Raw genomic sequence first — 16,248 nt, 5'->3', positions numbered from 1 at the left:
CTCCTCCCATCCTTTTGCCAACTGGACGGGGGGAGGTAGGTAGTGGCGATGCCTCTACTTCTCTGTGTTCGCATGGTAGTTCTTTGGTTGATTCTGCTCCTGTCACTTTTGTTCCCACTTCTTCTTCTTCTTCTTCCTCGTTTGAAGTCAGGTTGAGGAGCCCTCGCTCTCGGCGCCCACCCACCTATCTGAATGACTATGTACATTGATCTTTTCTTTTCTTTTCTTTCCCTTCCTTGTGTTTTCTTTTCTCGCAAAGAGGGAAGATATGTTGTACAGTGCTTTGCTCCACTCTTGAGCCAGCACTCTAGATCTCTCTGTGTGTTCCTAGTTCTCGAGTTCTCCTTCGCCCTGTTGGCAGTTGGAGCTCTGGTCGGATGAGGGGTTGACCTACCTGTATCTGTGCTGCAATAAAGCTGTTACTTCACTTACCTGCTCCTGAGATCTTCATTTCGTTTACAACAGATTACCGTTCAGATTTTAAGTGCAGATTAAAGCTAGAAATATGGCTTCGATATATAGTAAGACTAACACACATGTTTCCTATTGTAGAAGTAACAATCTGGGACCGATTGAAAGATCTTGTTTAACTAATATCGTGCATCCGAACCACAGGCTTACAAGTTTAAATTGAACAGGTACGACAACATAGAGAATGGCTAAGTTTTACAGTTAAGAAATAGTCAACACTAACCCTTATGTGAAATGACCATACGGGTGGTGGGTACAAATATAACCATTTTATCTCCACCGGTTTCATTATAGATATCACCTTCAGTATAGTATGTTGAAACCTAGGAACAAGCCAGTTTAACAGAGGACACACTGAGACAGTATTAAGTAGAAAAACTTATTGGACATAATCAACTGGGCATAGATCATATAGGGCCTACAAAACTGAGCACAGAAAGCTCAAGATTCAAAGTGCACACTTTGTGCCCTTTCTCCCGTCAGTAGTCTCCCGGGTTCAAAATTCGGTCCCATTTCCGTTTGCCCCTTACTAAGCTCCCATCTGCAGGTAACAGTCTGGTCACAAATGTCAAGATGTAAAGAATACATAAAGAAATTTTGTAATGGTTGTAAATATTGTATATAAATGTTTAATGAACAGATGAGAAAATTGTAAGATATGTATATAAATGTATAGGTGTATGGAGATATGTACAGATATGTAGATAGTTAAGCACTCAGCGAGATAGAGCCGACCATGAAGATTGGGACGAGCGCAATAGAATTAAAATGGAATCATGTAGATAAAAAAGAATAGAAGTAATTTGCTAGACGTTGATGTTGAATAATATGTCGTAAAAGATAATGGTGCACAGACATAATATCGACTCCAAAATATCGTTTGGACAGAATATCGAGTTTTAAATATCGTTTGGACAAAATATCGACTAGACAGAATATCGACAGCCAAAATATCGTTTTTAAGGTAAGTGAAGTAATATCGACTGTAAATAATATAGACAGTGAAAATATCCAAGTATATAATCTAGATAGTAAAAAATATAGTTTTTAAAATAATATTTAATTATTTATAGTGTTTATATGTAATAATATGTGTGAAAAGTGTCATTTTATTTTATAATTATTTTTAATTAATGATTTTTTTAATTATTGTGTAATTTTATTATGTAGCGGGTCGTGGGTTTATAGGGGAATAGGGTGGGAAGTAATTTAATTATAATTAATTAAATATGTAAATTCATTAATTGGTAGTAATAATTAATTAATTGGTAATTAAATAATATATGTTAATTATTTAAAATTTAATTGGTAATTAATTTAATTTAATTGATTAATTTCTAATTATGTAAATTAAAATAATGTATTTTCTGTAGCGGGTTGTGGGTTTATAGGGGAATAGGGTGGGAAGTAATTTAATTATAATTAATTAAATATGTAAATTTATTAATTGGTAGTAATAATTAATTAATTGGTAATTAAATAATATATGGTATTTAATTAAAATGTAATTGGTAATTAATTTAATTTAATTGATTAATTGCTAATTATGTTAAATTAAAGGGGTATTTTTAGGGTTCAGGGTCAGTTTTTAGTTTTTGGGTAAAGGGGTATTTTTAGGGTTCAGGGTCAGTTTTCAGTTTTTGGGTAAAGGGGTATTTTTAGGGTTCAGGGTCAGTTTTTAGTTTTTGGGTAAAGGGGTATTTTTAGGGTTCAGGGTCAGTTTTTAGTTTTTGGGTAAAGGGGTATTTTTAGGGTTCAGGGTCAGTTTTTAGTTTTTGGGTAAAGGGGTATTTTTAGGGTTCAGGGTCAGTTTTTAGTTTTTGGGTAAAGGGGTATTTTTAGGGTTCAGGGTCAGTTTTTAGTTTTAAGGTAAAGGGGTATTTTTAGGGTTCAGGGTCAGTTTTTAGTTTTTGGGTAAAGGGGTATTTTTAGGGTTCAGGGTCAGTTTTCAGTTTTTGGGTAAAGGGGTATTTTTAGGGTTCAGGGTCAGTTTTTAGTTTTTGGGTAAAGGGGTATTTTTAGGGTTCAGGGTCATTTTTGGGTTTTTGGGGTACATATACAATAGTGCCTATTATTTAATTAAATGTTGTTACTATATATATATATATGTTTTAAGAAATATGATTAAAAAAATATTATTTTTTTACTTTCATTAATTATTTAATTATTAAAAGTTATTTTAAGTATTGTTAATTATATTTTAGTAATTAATTTTTTATATTAATGTAATTAAACATTGTTTTTAGTAAAGTCGATATTTTTTACAACGATATTTTTGTAAACGATATTTTGTTCTCGATATTTTTGTACTCGATATTTTTGTACTTACCTGTTTGTACATACAAACTCGATATTTTGGTTGTAGATATTTTTTCCTCGATATTTTGGGTAGTCGATATTTTGGTAGTCGATATTATTTCAGTGATCCAAAGATAATATACTAAACTACTATTTCTCATCATTATAGCCACTGTTGATGCTAAAAAAAAGACAATGCAGAATTCCTGAAGAAGGCGAACGGCCGAAACGCGTTGAAGGGAAAACATTCTGGGGCAGATTTATGTTAACTTGCGCATCCCGAGGGATGCACCAGTTAACATGCGCCACAGTGCGCCACAGCTACGCCAGCCATGGTGCGCCGCATTTATGATGCGGCGCACCATGGGGCAAAAACGGCACAGATGCGTGACGCATCTGTGCCGGAAATGTGGCGCATTGCTAGAGTTGCGTCGCAAGCGCGACGCAGCTCCAGCAATGCTCTGGGGGGGCCTATTCTTTCAATGCTGCCTCAAGCCTTACGCCTGCTTTAAGCAGGCGCAGGGTTTTGACGCAGCATTGCCCTGAAAGTGACTGAGTGAAATCTCATAGATTTCACTCAGCCACTTTCAGGAGGCGTTCCTGCGCAGGAACGCCCCCCCTGCCCAGGAACGCCTCCTCATGGCGCAGTGCTGGACAACGTGACGCATCTCCTAGATGCGTCACGTTGTAAATAGGGCGCAGGGATGCGCCACGTTTCCGTGCCGTTGCGTCACGCAACGGCGGCGTAAACGTGGCGCAATCCCTTCATAAATCTGCCCCCAAGTATTTAAATATTTAATTGAAAAATTGTCTAGAAATTTTAAGGATCATTTAGTGTAAAACGATGTTTATGTGTTATATGGTAAAATAATTTTGTACAAAAAAAACAAAAACATATTGATAAAATATAGAAATGAAAAAAGATATAAGAGAAAATAATAGATACTTTTTTAAGAAATAAAAAGAGAAACCTTTAACAGAAGCTATTGGGTGGAAAGTGAATTATTCTAAACAACGTCAGTTTTACTCAAAAGTACAAGTGCACGTAACCCGGTGTGTATGGTTCTACTTTTCCTAAAAAAAATGGGATAGACCTATTCCCATTGCACTGCATCACCCTTACGCCTGCCATGAAGCTGCATAAGATTTTGATGCAGTAGAGTCCTAGAAGTGTCGCAGTGAAATCTCATAGATTTCACTGCAACACTGCTACAACCCTTTCTTATGTGGGAACGCCCACCTGATGCAGGTATAATGTGGCGCAGGGCTTTACAAGGTGCTGCATCTGCCTAGATGCGTCACACTGTAAATTTGTAAATATGATGCGACTTGGTCCATTGTTTACGCTGCCGCTTTGTCACGAAAAGTGACGGAACCGTGGCTCAAATGTTTTGAAAGGTCTTCATGAATAAGGCCCTTAATAAGTGGCAACTGAGAGAACATTTACTTCTTCAATTCCCTGAATCATAACCATCGTCTTCTACAGGTCAGGATAAAGAGTTTTAATTTAACATTAGTCTTTATATTAGCAGTACTTTGCAAGTGTTCTGTACCTTAAATGGGTACACGACCTTCTTCTGCAAGGAACCGGAGAATAGACCTGACTTCTGCTCACCCACAGGCACGGGCACCTTTGTAAGAGTACAAATTGTACACATAATAACTAAAAGCATTAAGAACGCAGCTTGGGCTAAATGTCACAAAATTTTCCTATTCAAAGTAAGCATCATAACTACATTACTTTCTTAAGTATGTGAGGACGACATAGCAGATAATTCGCTTATATTTCATTTCCTTGGCGCATTACTGAAAGTATGTGGTTTGTTCTTAAAACCAGTGCTCTGTACCAGGGGTGAAACATCTTTGAGAAATAAGGACAAAGGGGCTGTGTTATGTGCGTTGTGTCCATTATTATTCGAAGACGATACATCTTGACAAGCACATGTTTTTCCATTTATATGGATCAGGGTGTCTTTGTCTTTAATGGATTTTTTCAATGTATGTCTCCTATAAAATGTTATTGGTAATTTAAATATGAAAAGATATTCTGCAGATATTGTTGAGAATATATATAAAAGTGTATTGTTTGTAACGAGGAAAACAACATTAGGGTTTTTACAACACACTTAATAACTATTCAGGGGGCTTAGGATATATGACAAATGTAATTACTGTAGCGCCTCGGTACACAATGCGAGGAGCTAGCGCTCGTTGGTGCTGTGAGAAGCTCAAACTGTTGGTCCAAGTGAGGGGCAAGCTGTAGTGGAGGTGGGGCTAGTTGGCATTGTGACAATTTGACACCACTGGCCAACATAAGCAGGTGACACTGGTGGTCAATGTAAGGAGCAGGTTGTGGGGAGTATTATGAGGAGGAGGGACCAGTGAGCAGTGTGATAATTTGGCACTGCGGCCAAAATAAGAAGCTGGCACTGCTGGGCATTTTGAGGAGGTGGGCAAGTTGTACTGTTCGGGGAGCTGGGAACTATAATGATCCACTGCTTTTTGGCACTATGGGGAGCTGAAACTTGTGTACACACCGTGAAACAAGAGAGTTGATAGTCAGTGGGAGAATCTTTGGGGCACATGCATCACTGCAAATTGCATTCGCAAATGGTGTGATTCGCAAAAATCGTCCGTTTGCGAATGCAATTTGAATTTTTGGATCCATGAAGGGTGAAGGCCCTCGCAATTTTTGAATTCGCAAATATTTGCGAATTCTCAAATTGCGATTGCATTTAAGGAATCACATTTTGCGATTTCTTAAATGTAATGCATGAACTTTTTAAAAATTGCGAACTCGCACTTAGGGGGAGCAAATTACCATGAGGTTGAACCTCATGGTAATTTGTGAAAACTTTTAAAAATGCACTTTTGTGCATTTTTCAAAGTTTCATGTCGTGCACACACATGCCCTTAGGGCTAAGAAGGTTAATGCAAATAGGTAAGTATAGATTTACATGTACTATCCATAACTCCACATCTACACTTCTTGAAGATATGTATAGTGTCAAGGAACATATATGTGGAGTTATGTATAGTAAAACGTTGCTAACCCATGGAAACTTACCTTCATGAGATATGTGAATCTGGCATGACGACCGTGCAGTGTTTGAAGAATGAGACAATCACGTTGATTAATCATATAAGTGTCTAGCATTGGGGGGCAGCATTACAAATCAAGCAGTCATGGACAGCGGAAGAAACAGTCATAAAGGGTTCTTGTGATGGACTGCCATTGGCATGCGGTTTGAGAAGCTCACATTGATGTGAAGTGCACAAGTGGACAGCGTGAAGAGCTGACCCAGGCACAAAATGCAAGGAGTTGGCACTACAGAGAAGTAAAACGATTTGGCCCTTGTTGGCAGGATAAGGATTAAAGAATAGTGGGCCATCTGAGCTGCATTATTGCTGGGCAATGTAACCTGCCAACTCTGGAGGGTGGTGGGAAACGCTAGCACTAGCAGGCAGTGTGAGAAGCTCACAATTGTGGGCAGCATGAGAGGTGGCACTATTAGGCAGAAAAGGAATATGCGACAAACTGGTAATGTTAGGCAACAGGATGAGCTCGCACTGATTGGCAGTATGATCCAATTCCATCAGGGGCCCATACCAGAGCTAGTACTGATCGACAGCTTCAGAAAACGGAACTCCCTGGCACTTTGAGAACTGGACAGTGTTGGGCGGTGTGAGATGCTCTAGGTTGAATGTATGGGCAATAGGCACCAGTGGACAGCATGAAAGTGTGCTAGACATGGCTACTGTTGTTAGGAGGAAGCTGTAGATGGTCGCTGTCACTGGTTGGCAGTGTGAGGAGCCAGAATGAGTGAACATTGTGAGATGCTAGCTCTTATGGGCGCACAGAGTAGCTACCTTTCATTCTCAGTGTGACCAATGAACCCTGTGACCAATAGATACTGTTGGACAAGGTGAGCATCTCGAACTGATAATGTGTGAAGCAGGAACTGGTAGTCAATATACCGGGGTGAACATTTTAATTATGCCTGTGATATTCACGGGTCTCTTTAAAATTTTCCGTTATGTGAAATTAATTGAATTTCCGAAAAGAATGTATTCTTCAGATTCACATCCTTCTTTTTACTCGAGTGTGCTTCTCATGTAAATAAGTATTGCTAGATACACCAAAAGCCATTTTCTGCTTGAACCTGCCTCCTGCTTTTAAATCATAAGACTTTTTTAAAGAAGGTGGGCTACGTCAAAAAAAATGATGCAAGTTCATCAACAATTCATATTTCACTATTTTTGTAAAACTTTATAGAACTTAAGGAAATGTTGTGAGAAGAAGTACACCATTTCACACAGCCCTACAGTTCGATGAGCAGATCCTGGTTGGCACCGTATCGAGAAATAGTTATAGATGCTGTAGTGTAGCTCCTATATTCCCAATAGGCTCTGCGCATTGGAATAAAATAAACAGCAGTGTAGACATAGGACTGAGGTCATCTAAGTTTCTACTGACTATGTTAGACTAAATTAGTTTTGCCAGCTAGCTCAGAGGTCACTAGAAACTTTCTGGAATGAATAGGGAGGGGTTAACTTCCCTGATTTAGACAAGAAGGGATTCGCTTCTGACAACCATATAACATGAGAACTTTGCTCCCCCAGAATAAGAAGTATATCTCCAGAGTCATGTGAAAACAATAGACAGCTATTTCACTCAGTCAATTGTGCATGCTTAATTTCACCAGGGTGCAGAGAAATAGAGAAACGGGCGTTTTCAATAAAAGGTGTTATTTTATTGAGCAGTCTTCTTTCTCATGCAAGAGAAATGAATTGCCACAATTGCAATACTTATTATGAAGTAATGTGCGTACAGTAAAAGGAGTATTATAAAATAATACTGTAAAAGCATTGATATGGTTTCTTAGCCATATGATACTTTAAAATGGATAAAATATTTACATACATAAAAACATTGACTAAAGAACTCAACTGGTGCTTCTAAGATACGTCTACCCCAGTGTACCTGACATACACCTAATACGTGGGAAGGAGTAAATAAGTTGCAGTTTTAAGTTAAATTAGGTTTTTTGCCAAGAATCTGAATCAAGAATTCTCTCTAAGGTTTGAATCAGCTCCTTACCTTGGTTATAGAATGAAGGAGGTCTTGTATCTCGTTTCTCAGGACTCGATCTCCCAGTAACTCGCAAGGGTGACTGGAAACACCGGAGCTGGATTTCTCGGCGTGAGAAAAGGCAGCTTCTCCAGTGTGTCAAAGAGCTGGGACGGCTTCCTTCGGCTCTCGCATCAGCTGGGCTTCGAATAAGTAGATAGCCGCTCTGCTCCACACCACCGTGTGATGCTTAAGGCAAGTGTTGGTATTTTTATACCTGGAAGGTGCCGTGTTTGACGTAAGGTTGGACATAAGACGTCAATAAAAGATGTCACTAAGAACTGACTGTTCCTTTAGTGCTCGCAGGAGTTCAATGACAAATCAAAACAAAGACATGGGGAATTCCCAGGTTGCTGAAGGTTTGGTGCGTCGAAAGAACTTGTTGTGCTCTCTAGGAATCTAAGGAAGTAGACTTGCCGTATTTGGGCTGCGTGGGCTATGACTAAATATGGGTAAGATTCTTATGCCTTCATAAGGACATGATTTATCATAACCACATAAGGGCATGAATCAGGAATATTTAATTAGGGTCCTAGATACATTCACAACACCCACTCCACGTATAATGTCCATCATTACTAAATACTAAGCAATAAATAAACATATAGGTATGCATGTGTTTTCCAGCCCACCCCAAAATACAATGAATGCATTTGAAATGGTATAGATACACGAAATGAGTATTATGCTGTACGCTTTCAAGCAGAGTTATCATTCAGGAAATGCAAATATGAATATTGGCTGAATGAATTGCAAAAATTACATTTATGAAATGGCTCTAAATACAGAAAAAAGTTCGAGATCATTTCATCACAAAGTTATACAAGATTGTACATAGGCTAGGGGCTGATTCGAAATATTGTCTCTAGAGTCTCTAAAAATAGAACTTCTGTTCTCTAAGAATAGTTCTACTTTAAGCAGAGTACCATGTGCCAAAAAACGGTAAATATTTTGGAAATTTGGGAAAAATAATTTCGTTCTCGAGAAGGGAGAAAAAAATAATTTCACTGTCTTTTTGGAGTTCTGTTTATAAAAACTGAAGGCCGAATTCAGAGTTCAGGAAACGCTGTGAGCTCGCTTTTTCAAATATTATTCTCGTTGTTAGGGGAGAACATTACTTCAGATAGGCCGGTAATAAATTTGCCTACAACAGTAGGTGAAAGTTGTGCCAACTCCGAAAAGGTGGAAATAGTGCAAATGTGCGATGCATTGCCATCATCGATGTCAGGATCAGCAATGTTCACAGAAGGTTCTACCTGTGTGGTGCCGCTTTCATCTCCTACCTCACCCCCACTTAATCGGAATGGTGAAGTCTCAACGAATGCCGTCATCAGAATAGGTAACCACTGGGGACAACACGTTGCATGAGTCGTTACCGGACAAAGCAAAGCGTCGATATCCAATGGTACTGCTGAATGTCCAACACACATTCTTCTCCGCATAGCAGACATCGAAGCACAGGTAAGATGCAATTTTGCACTGAATGAAAGAAACCAGGTAGTATTCAGATCTCTTAGCCGGGCCAATCCGAGGACTTTACTGATACGTTCTTGGTATCGTATTGCTAGGATCGTTTCTTCCATCGTTGCCAGAGTTTTGTCTGTGACTTGGCTTGCCATATCGGAGCAGAAGGAACAAAAATAAAATTCCTGCTACGAGTCCCAAAATAAGAGTGAGGCCACCGAAGAGCGAATGCACAAAATTCGGGAAGATGCCAAGAACTGCTTCAAAGGGTGTTAGCAGTCCCGAAAAAATAGTCTTAAATACATGTGCGATGGCACTGGTACCTGACATGTTTAAGATTTGGCTTAACATTTCTACGAAATGCACCAGGCAATTTGTCGATAATAGGGTATGTATCTCTGCCGCTGTCCTTGCACCTTGCAGGTCATACGTCTCTTTGGACGAGGTTAAAGGCACAGTTGTCTGTAAAAGAACAGACTTCATTCTGCTTAAAGTATCAATTCGAATAAAAGAGATATTCACATAAGGCCATATTGCCGCCTCCATGTCTGGATTGCTGTTTGGATACAATACTTGCATACAGCAAATGACCCTGGACGTCACAGTTACGAGATAGGGTTTTCCTGGCACCATGCCACAGCAGCTGTGGTCACTTATTAGGATGTAGCTACCGTTGGAAAGCTGTCTGAAAAATGGCTCTATCTGTGTAGTAGGGGTGCCCTGCAGATGACATGAAAGGTTGTTCGAAGAACCTTCACAGGCCCATGCAAGTTAATACCTTGACACAGGAGTGTACTGCTTAGTGATTTTTTACAATTATTACCACTAAGAAATACCTCTTTTTTCCCTTCACTGTAACATTTGTGTGTGTATAAGGTAAATTCCAGGTCAATTTGATGTATCCTTTACCCAACCTTTCATACAGGCCTGCTGGTATATATTTTTGGCGGTATTGAAACCGAAAAGTTGTTATCGGGATTGTAATGGTGCCGTGTATTATCCATTCAATGCCAGAAACCGGTCCCCGGTAGCTTGTCTCCTTTCTGGTGAAGAATTGGCTTGGTAGTTTAGTCTGCCCTGTTCCCATGAAGCACTGGGCCAGGGACAGACTGATTTGCATATAGCCAGGTTCTGAGCTGGGATGGTGCAGTGAGATAAATAACGGTGATGGATCAAGCCCTGATCTTTGGACTGGGTAAGAGTGGTCTGCTTAATTCAGACACTCTGTTCATCACCACCCCCTTTTCTGAATCATTTTTGGCCACTGTAGGTTTGGCAGGGTATACTCAGACATGAGTCCCTTTCTCACTGCACCATCAGGATTCAAGCAAGCCGGGACGAAGACGGCTGAAATGCCAGAACCCGGTCCCCGGTAGCTTGTCTCCTTTCTGGTGAAGAATTGGCTTGGTAGTTTAGTCTGCCCTGTTCCCATGAAGCACTGGGCCAGGGACAGACTGATTTTCATATAGCCAGGTTCTGAGATGGGATGGTGCAGTGAGATAAATAACGGTGATGGATCAAGCCCTGATCTTTGGACTGGGTAAGAGTGGTCTGCTTAATTCAGACACTCTGTTCATCACCACCCCCTTTTCTGAATCTGGCTAATAAATGGCAGTGACCGCAAATCCAGGACAGCAGCCACAGCACCAGATTCCCTTTGATCTGTGAGGCATAGTTCCATATGCGCATCTTGTGCCTCTTGCTGCCACAAACCCTGTTCAACGCCATCCGGTGACACGTGCTGCCACAAACCCTGTTCAATGCCATCCAGCAACACATGCTGCCACAAACCCTGTTCAACGCCACCCGGCAACTCGTGCTGCCACAAACCCGTTCAAGGCCATCTGGCGACACGTGGATAAGGGTCCAGGACTACATTGCGGACCAGTACGTTTCACATCCAGCACCTAGTCACGATTCACGAATGGCAGAGTCCACACTAGTAGTAGCACAGAGAGGAGTAAGAGGAAGATGCGGCCCAGTCCAGACGAAAGCCGGGTCACAGTCACAGAGGTGACCGAACATGTGGTGCCACTGAACCTGAACTACGCAGGCCGGTGGAGCCACCAACCTATTCCGGCGACACTCGGTGAATGGATGACACTGGGGTCCATTACGTCACAGAGTTATGATTCAGCATTGGCTACTGGCATCATCACAGACTGCACCCCCACTCAGTCCGGTGCCACTAAGTCTGTTTCCCGACAATCATGGACACTCTCTGGTCGAACTGTGATGGCATCTGAGCCTAAGGACTAGGGGACAGTTTTCATGCTCATGTAGCTCATACGGAATTGGTGGTGGCAACGGGGCTGTCGCATTCCACTCCTCCATTGGCTGCTTCCAGATAAAATCAAACCTTTAGGCGTCTTGCGCCAGAGGACACCTTCCACTGTCCCCTGAAACACTCCAAAATATACACCTTGGACAGAGATGGTGTCCTGTTCTGGTCGCATGGCCCATCTGACTGCACTATAAGTCACAGGCCCATTGCTGGGTGCCTGTGCCAGCCGCAGTACATCTGGGGCCACTAACTCAGTGCTGGTCCTGTCTGGGGCTCCTTCTCTGAAGACATTGGCTGGCCCCTGAGGTCTAGGCCTTGGGGTCCTCAACGCCATTACTCTGTGACCTTGCGCTGCACACAGCCTCTGGGCCCAGATGCATCCCACCAGGGCTCACACACCAAAGCGAGTCCAGACCGGCCTGGATGATGCATCACCACAGGAGGCACACGCCACCACCACAAGCTCCAACTCCAACTGCCATCTGCCAGAGTTGAAGCAGTGGTCCTGACAGACTTCGGGCTTGCTCAGGCCTGTCATGGATGCCATCATCGGGCTGATACCCTGCTCTGCACTCCAGGTGCTAGTGACTCGGTGCACCGCAGGCCATTGTCCATTGCTGATTGTGTTTTGTGCTGTTAGCGGTTGCACAGGTATGTCACCTCAAACAGTGTGGGGTCCCTGAAATGTTGATGGACAAGATGATGCAGGTCTAGCACATCCCACTGCATCTGCATCAGTAATTTTGTATGTGTTTTCTGTTTCTGTTGCACTGGTGTCCAATGTTCAAGTGGTTGCCAGCACCAGACATTCCGTGCCAAATGGCTTACACTCACCCCACATACATCCAACAAGGGTGTCACTGTACATGTGGCCCTGCCAATAAATGGGCCAGGCGCATGTGCCCATTGTCAGTTCAACATGATATCTGCGTTTGTCCCTGTGGTTTTGTAGTATGCATCTGGGCCCTGGGCCCTACAACATTACTTTGTGCTGTCTACATCGGATTCCCCACTCAATCCATAAGGGGTGTGGCCAGGGCTGTCATATGTACAGCCAACATGGGTGTGTGACGGCTATTTGCGCTCCCCTGGGCGTGGTTCTGTGCTGTGCGGAGTCAGTTGTGTCCTCTGTTCTGCAGTGTCAGCTATTTTTTTATTTTATTTTATATTCTTGTAAAGCGCCAGAATAGACCCCCGAAGGGGTATCTCCGCGCTGTTGCTGCAAAGGGAGTGTTCTATAATGGTATGTCCAGTGGTGGTATGTAGGCAAGAAAGGCATTAATTACTGGGATACAGGTATGTTTTTAAGGTTTTCCGAAAGATCAGGTGACTGGTAAGTGATCTTAATTCTGAGGGCAAAGAGTTCCAGAGTACTGGTCCAGCATGGGCCAGCGCACGGCCACCTTGTCTGGTCTTCTTTACTCTAGGTACCTGTAGTAACTGCTGGTTACTGGAGCGCAAAAAACGCCCGGGGATATAGGGCTGGAAGATTTCAATCAGATATTTAGGACCCTCCCCTATCATACTCTGGTGGATGGTGCATAGACTTTTAAACTGGACTCGTTTCCTCACTGGAAGCCAGTGGAGTCTAGTCAGTAGGGGACAGGAGGGAGTCCTTGGTGGAGCGTTCAGGACAATCCTTGCTGCTGTGTTTTGGATTACCTGCAGTTTGTTAAGTTGTTCCTCGTTTGCTCCGAGGAGCAAGCCGTTGCAGTAATCCACCCTGCTGATGACAAGAGCCTGTACAAGCGTTTTCCTATGATGGTCCGGTAAGTAGAGGAAGACTCGTCTTAACATCCCAACAGCCCGAAAGCAGGTACCGGCAACTTGATTTACATGATCTTTAAATGTAAGTTGCTGATCAAGTAGCACTCCCAAGTTCCTAACAGTGCTCTTCGGAGTGGGGACGGGGCCTAGCTCTAGGGGCCACCAGTCAGATGACCAGTGTGTTGCCGCTTGCCCGAACAGCATGACCTCAGTTTTCCCTACGTTACACTGCAGACAGTTTGATGACATCCATTCTGCAATGGCTCTCATGCCATCTGCAAAAGATCTTTTTATTGCAGGTGTAAGATTTTTGTAGGGAAAAAGGAGTTGGGTGTCGTCAGCGTACGACACCGGGGTGAACCCGAAAGATCTTGCTAAGTTGGCTAGGGGGGCCACATACACGTTGAAAAGTGTGGGGCTTAGACAAGAGCCTTGTGGCACTCCCTTGTTGAGCTCCCTGTGGATGGATTTATGGGAGCCCAGCCTAACTTCTTGAGATCGACCAGACAAAAAGCTCTCCATCCATGCCAGAGCCACTCCCTCCACGCCTACCTCTCTTAGGCGGTTGAGAAGCACCGTGTGAGACACCGTATCAAAAGCGGCGGAAAGATCCAGCAGCACCAGAATCATAGAGCTGCCGTCATCCAGTGCCATTTTGATGTTATTGGTCACTGTTTGAAGGGTTTGGCCTGAACCCAGATTGTGAATAGTCCAGGCCTTCCGTCGCTTGTTCCATGTTGTTGTCAAGATGGGTGTGCTGTTTGTGCTATGTGTGTGTGCTGCAGTGTGCCAAGGGGATCTGGGACATGATCCTGTGTGTTTGTGGGTGTGCAGTGTGTTATGCCTCGTTGTGCATGTATGTCATTGTGCCCATCTCCCCCCGTCCACCCAGTCCCTGTCATGGCACTCCCTGTTGATGTTGTGTCAGGTCCACTCGTGCTGTGTCTGTACTCCCTACTCATTGCACCGTCTCCACACTGATGACTGTGGTCTGGGTTTCCAACAACTCCTCCGGGGGCACTGGACTGCCACCTCCTGTCGCCATTGCTGCCTTCCAGTTGGCAGCGGGTTGGTTCCTGGTTTAGCTAGTCACTTCAAGTCGGCATCTACTGGTCTCCTGGATTGGCATCCTCTGCACTCCGACTGCAATCCAGGTGGTCTGCTAGTGGGTCGGTTGCTGGTAGTGTTCTGTCACCTCCGTGACACTGGTCTTGTTCTCCTGCAGTCTACACCCTGTCTTCCTCTCCCTCTTCTCCTTGGCCTTACCCAGCCCTGTTGTTCCTTGCTGGTAGTCTGTGGAGGTTGTGGGGTTCGAGTTGGCCTCTGCGCTGGGTCAGGCTGCATCCATGTTGCTACATACTTTGGCTTGTTTCTGGTGTATTTTTTCTGTGGTTTTTATGGTGCATTGTCCCGCCAGACGCGTGGGATTTGCAGGTATGTGGCTGATTTTCGCAACTTTTTGTACTGTGTTAGGCCTCATCGCATGTTTTTTAGCATTCGCGTATCACATTTTAGAGGCGTGATGTTGATTTTCATGTGGACATTTGCCGCATTATCTGGTGTCTATTGCATTGAATACCACGTTGACACAGGGTTATTTTCCCGTGATAGGCTGGGGTGTTGAAAGTTGCATTACGCTACTCTTGCAGTAGGTATCACACGTTCTTGTGAATATACCCCAAAGTGTTAAGCTTTTTAGTACTGTGTACATATTTGCACGTTTGTGAAAATGTACTTGTGTACATATATTATTGAGGTGGGGATAACACTTCAGTTGAATGCTGAAAAAAAATGACAATACTAAATATTGTGTTTACAAATATAGAAAGAGATAATCAAAAGCAGAAGGCGTCATTCTTTGCAGAGAAGTGTGTGTCAATTTGGTGCATAACGAGTGCTCTAAAGAAACATTTTCACTTCATGCATATTTTATGACAGTCTTCATTTTGAAAATATTTACAGAAAGTAGCTTTTGCAATATGCTGAAGGTAAACGTAGGAATAGTTTCCCTCAATGTGAGGTTTTTGGAAGAATTGCTCCTCTGTTTACACACACTGCATTGGAAAAGAAATACATTTTACGAAGGGAGTAAAGCATTTTAGGAAGCTAGAGCGTCCTGTACTTTTCAGTGTGAAGTGTGCATGAACAGGTTCAGTATGTATTGTGCCATTAACACATTTGGAAAATATGTAGAAAGGTTAAATATTGAACAAAACATACCTCAAATATGCAGCGGGAAAGGGTATTAAGATGACGATCTGGTGAGCAGCTCGGACGTTTTGAGATACTACTCTTTCATTTACATGAATTGCATGCCGGGAAAGAATGGTTTAGGTGGGAAAAAATTCTAATTGCTGAGTAACTAGTAAAGAATTCAACAAATGGATATAGACCCAAAAAACACACAGGCCTGATTCACAAACTGTATTTTGTTGTAACATAGGATAAAGTGATGATATAATTAGTTGGTAATCCGATTTTAGCTTATGATTTCAAGAAAAACTAGAAATTCGATGAAAAAACAAAAGTTAAAGTGACAATATAGTTTGGTATTGAAATATCACAGACACAAAATATTAATACCCAAAAACACTGAAATTCACAATTTACAATGTTTTTGAAGTAACTATGAGCTGCCTTGCACTGCTTAGGACCAGCATTATAACGTTACACATGACATGTTAAATGAAATCATTGATGACATTTCTGATGACATTCCAAATGGTCAGGCCCTACTACAGTGTTGTTGCGGTATAGATCCACCAGTTCCACCCCCAGTGCACCCAACTCCCACAGGCTGCCATCGCTAGTTGGGCACAACAGTAGGATGTGC

The sequence above is a fragment of the Lissotriton vulgaris genome, chromosome 4_1 (assembly GCF_964263255.1).
Source record: "Lissotriton vulgaris chromosome 4_1, aLisVul1.2, whole genome shotgun sequence".
In the NCBI taxonomy this organism is placed as follows: domain Eukaryota; kingdom Metazoa; phylum Chordata; class Amphibia; order Caudata; family Salamandridae; genus Lissotriton; species Lissotriton vulgaris.
This window is presented reverse-complemented; position numbering follows the sequence as displayed.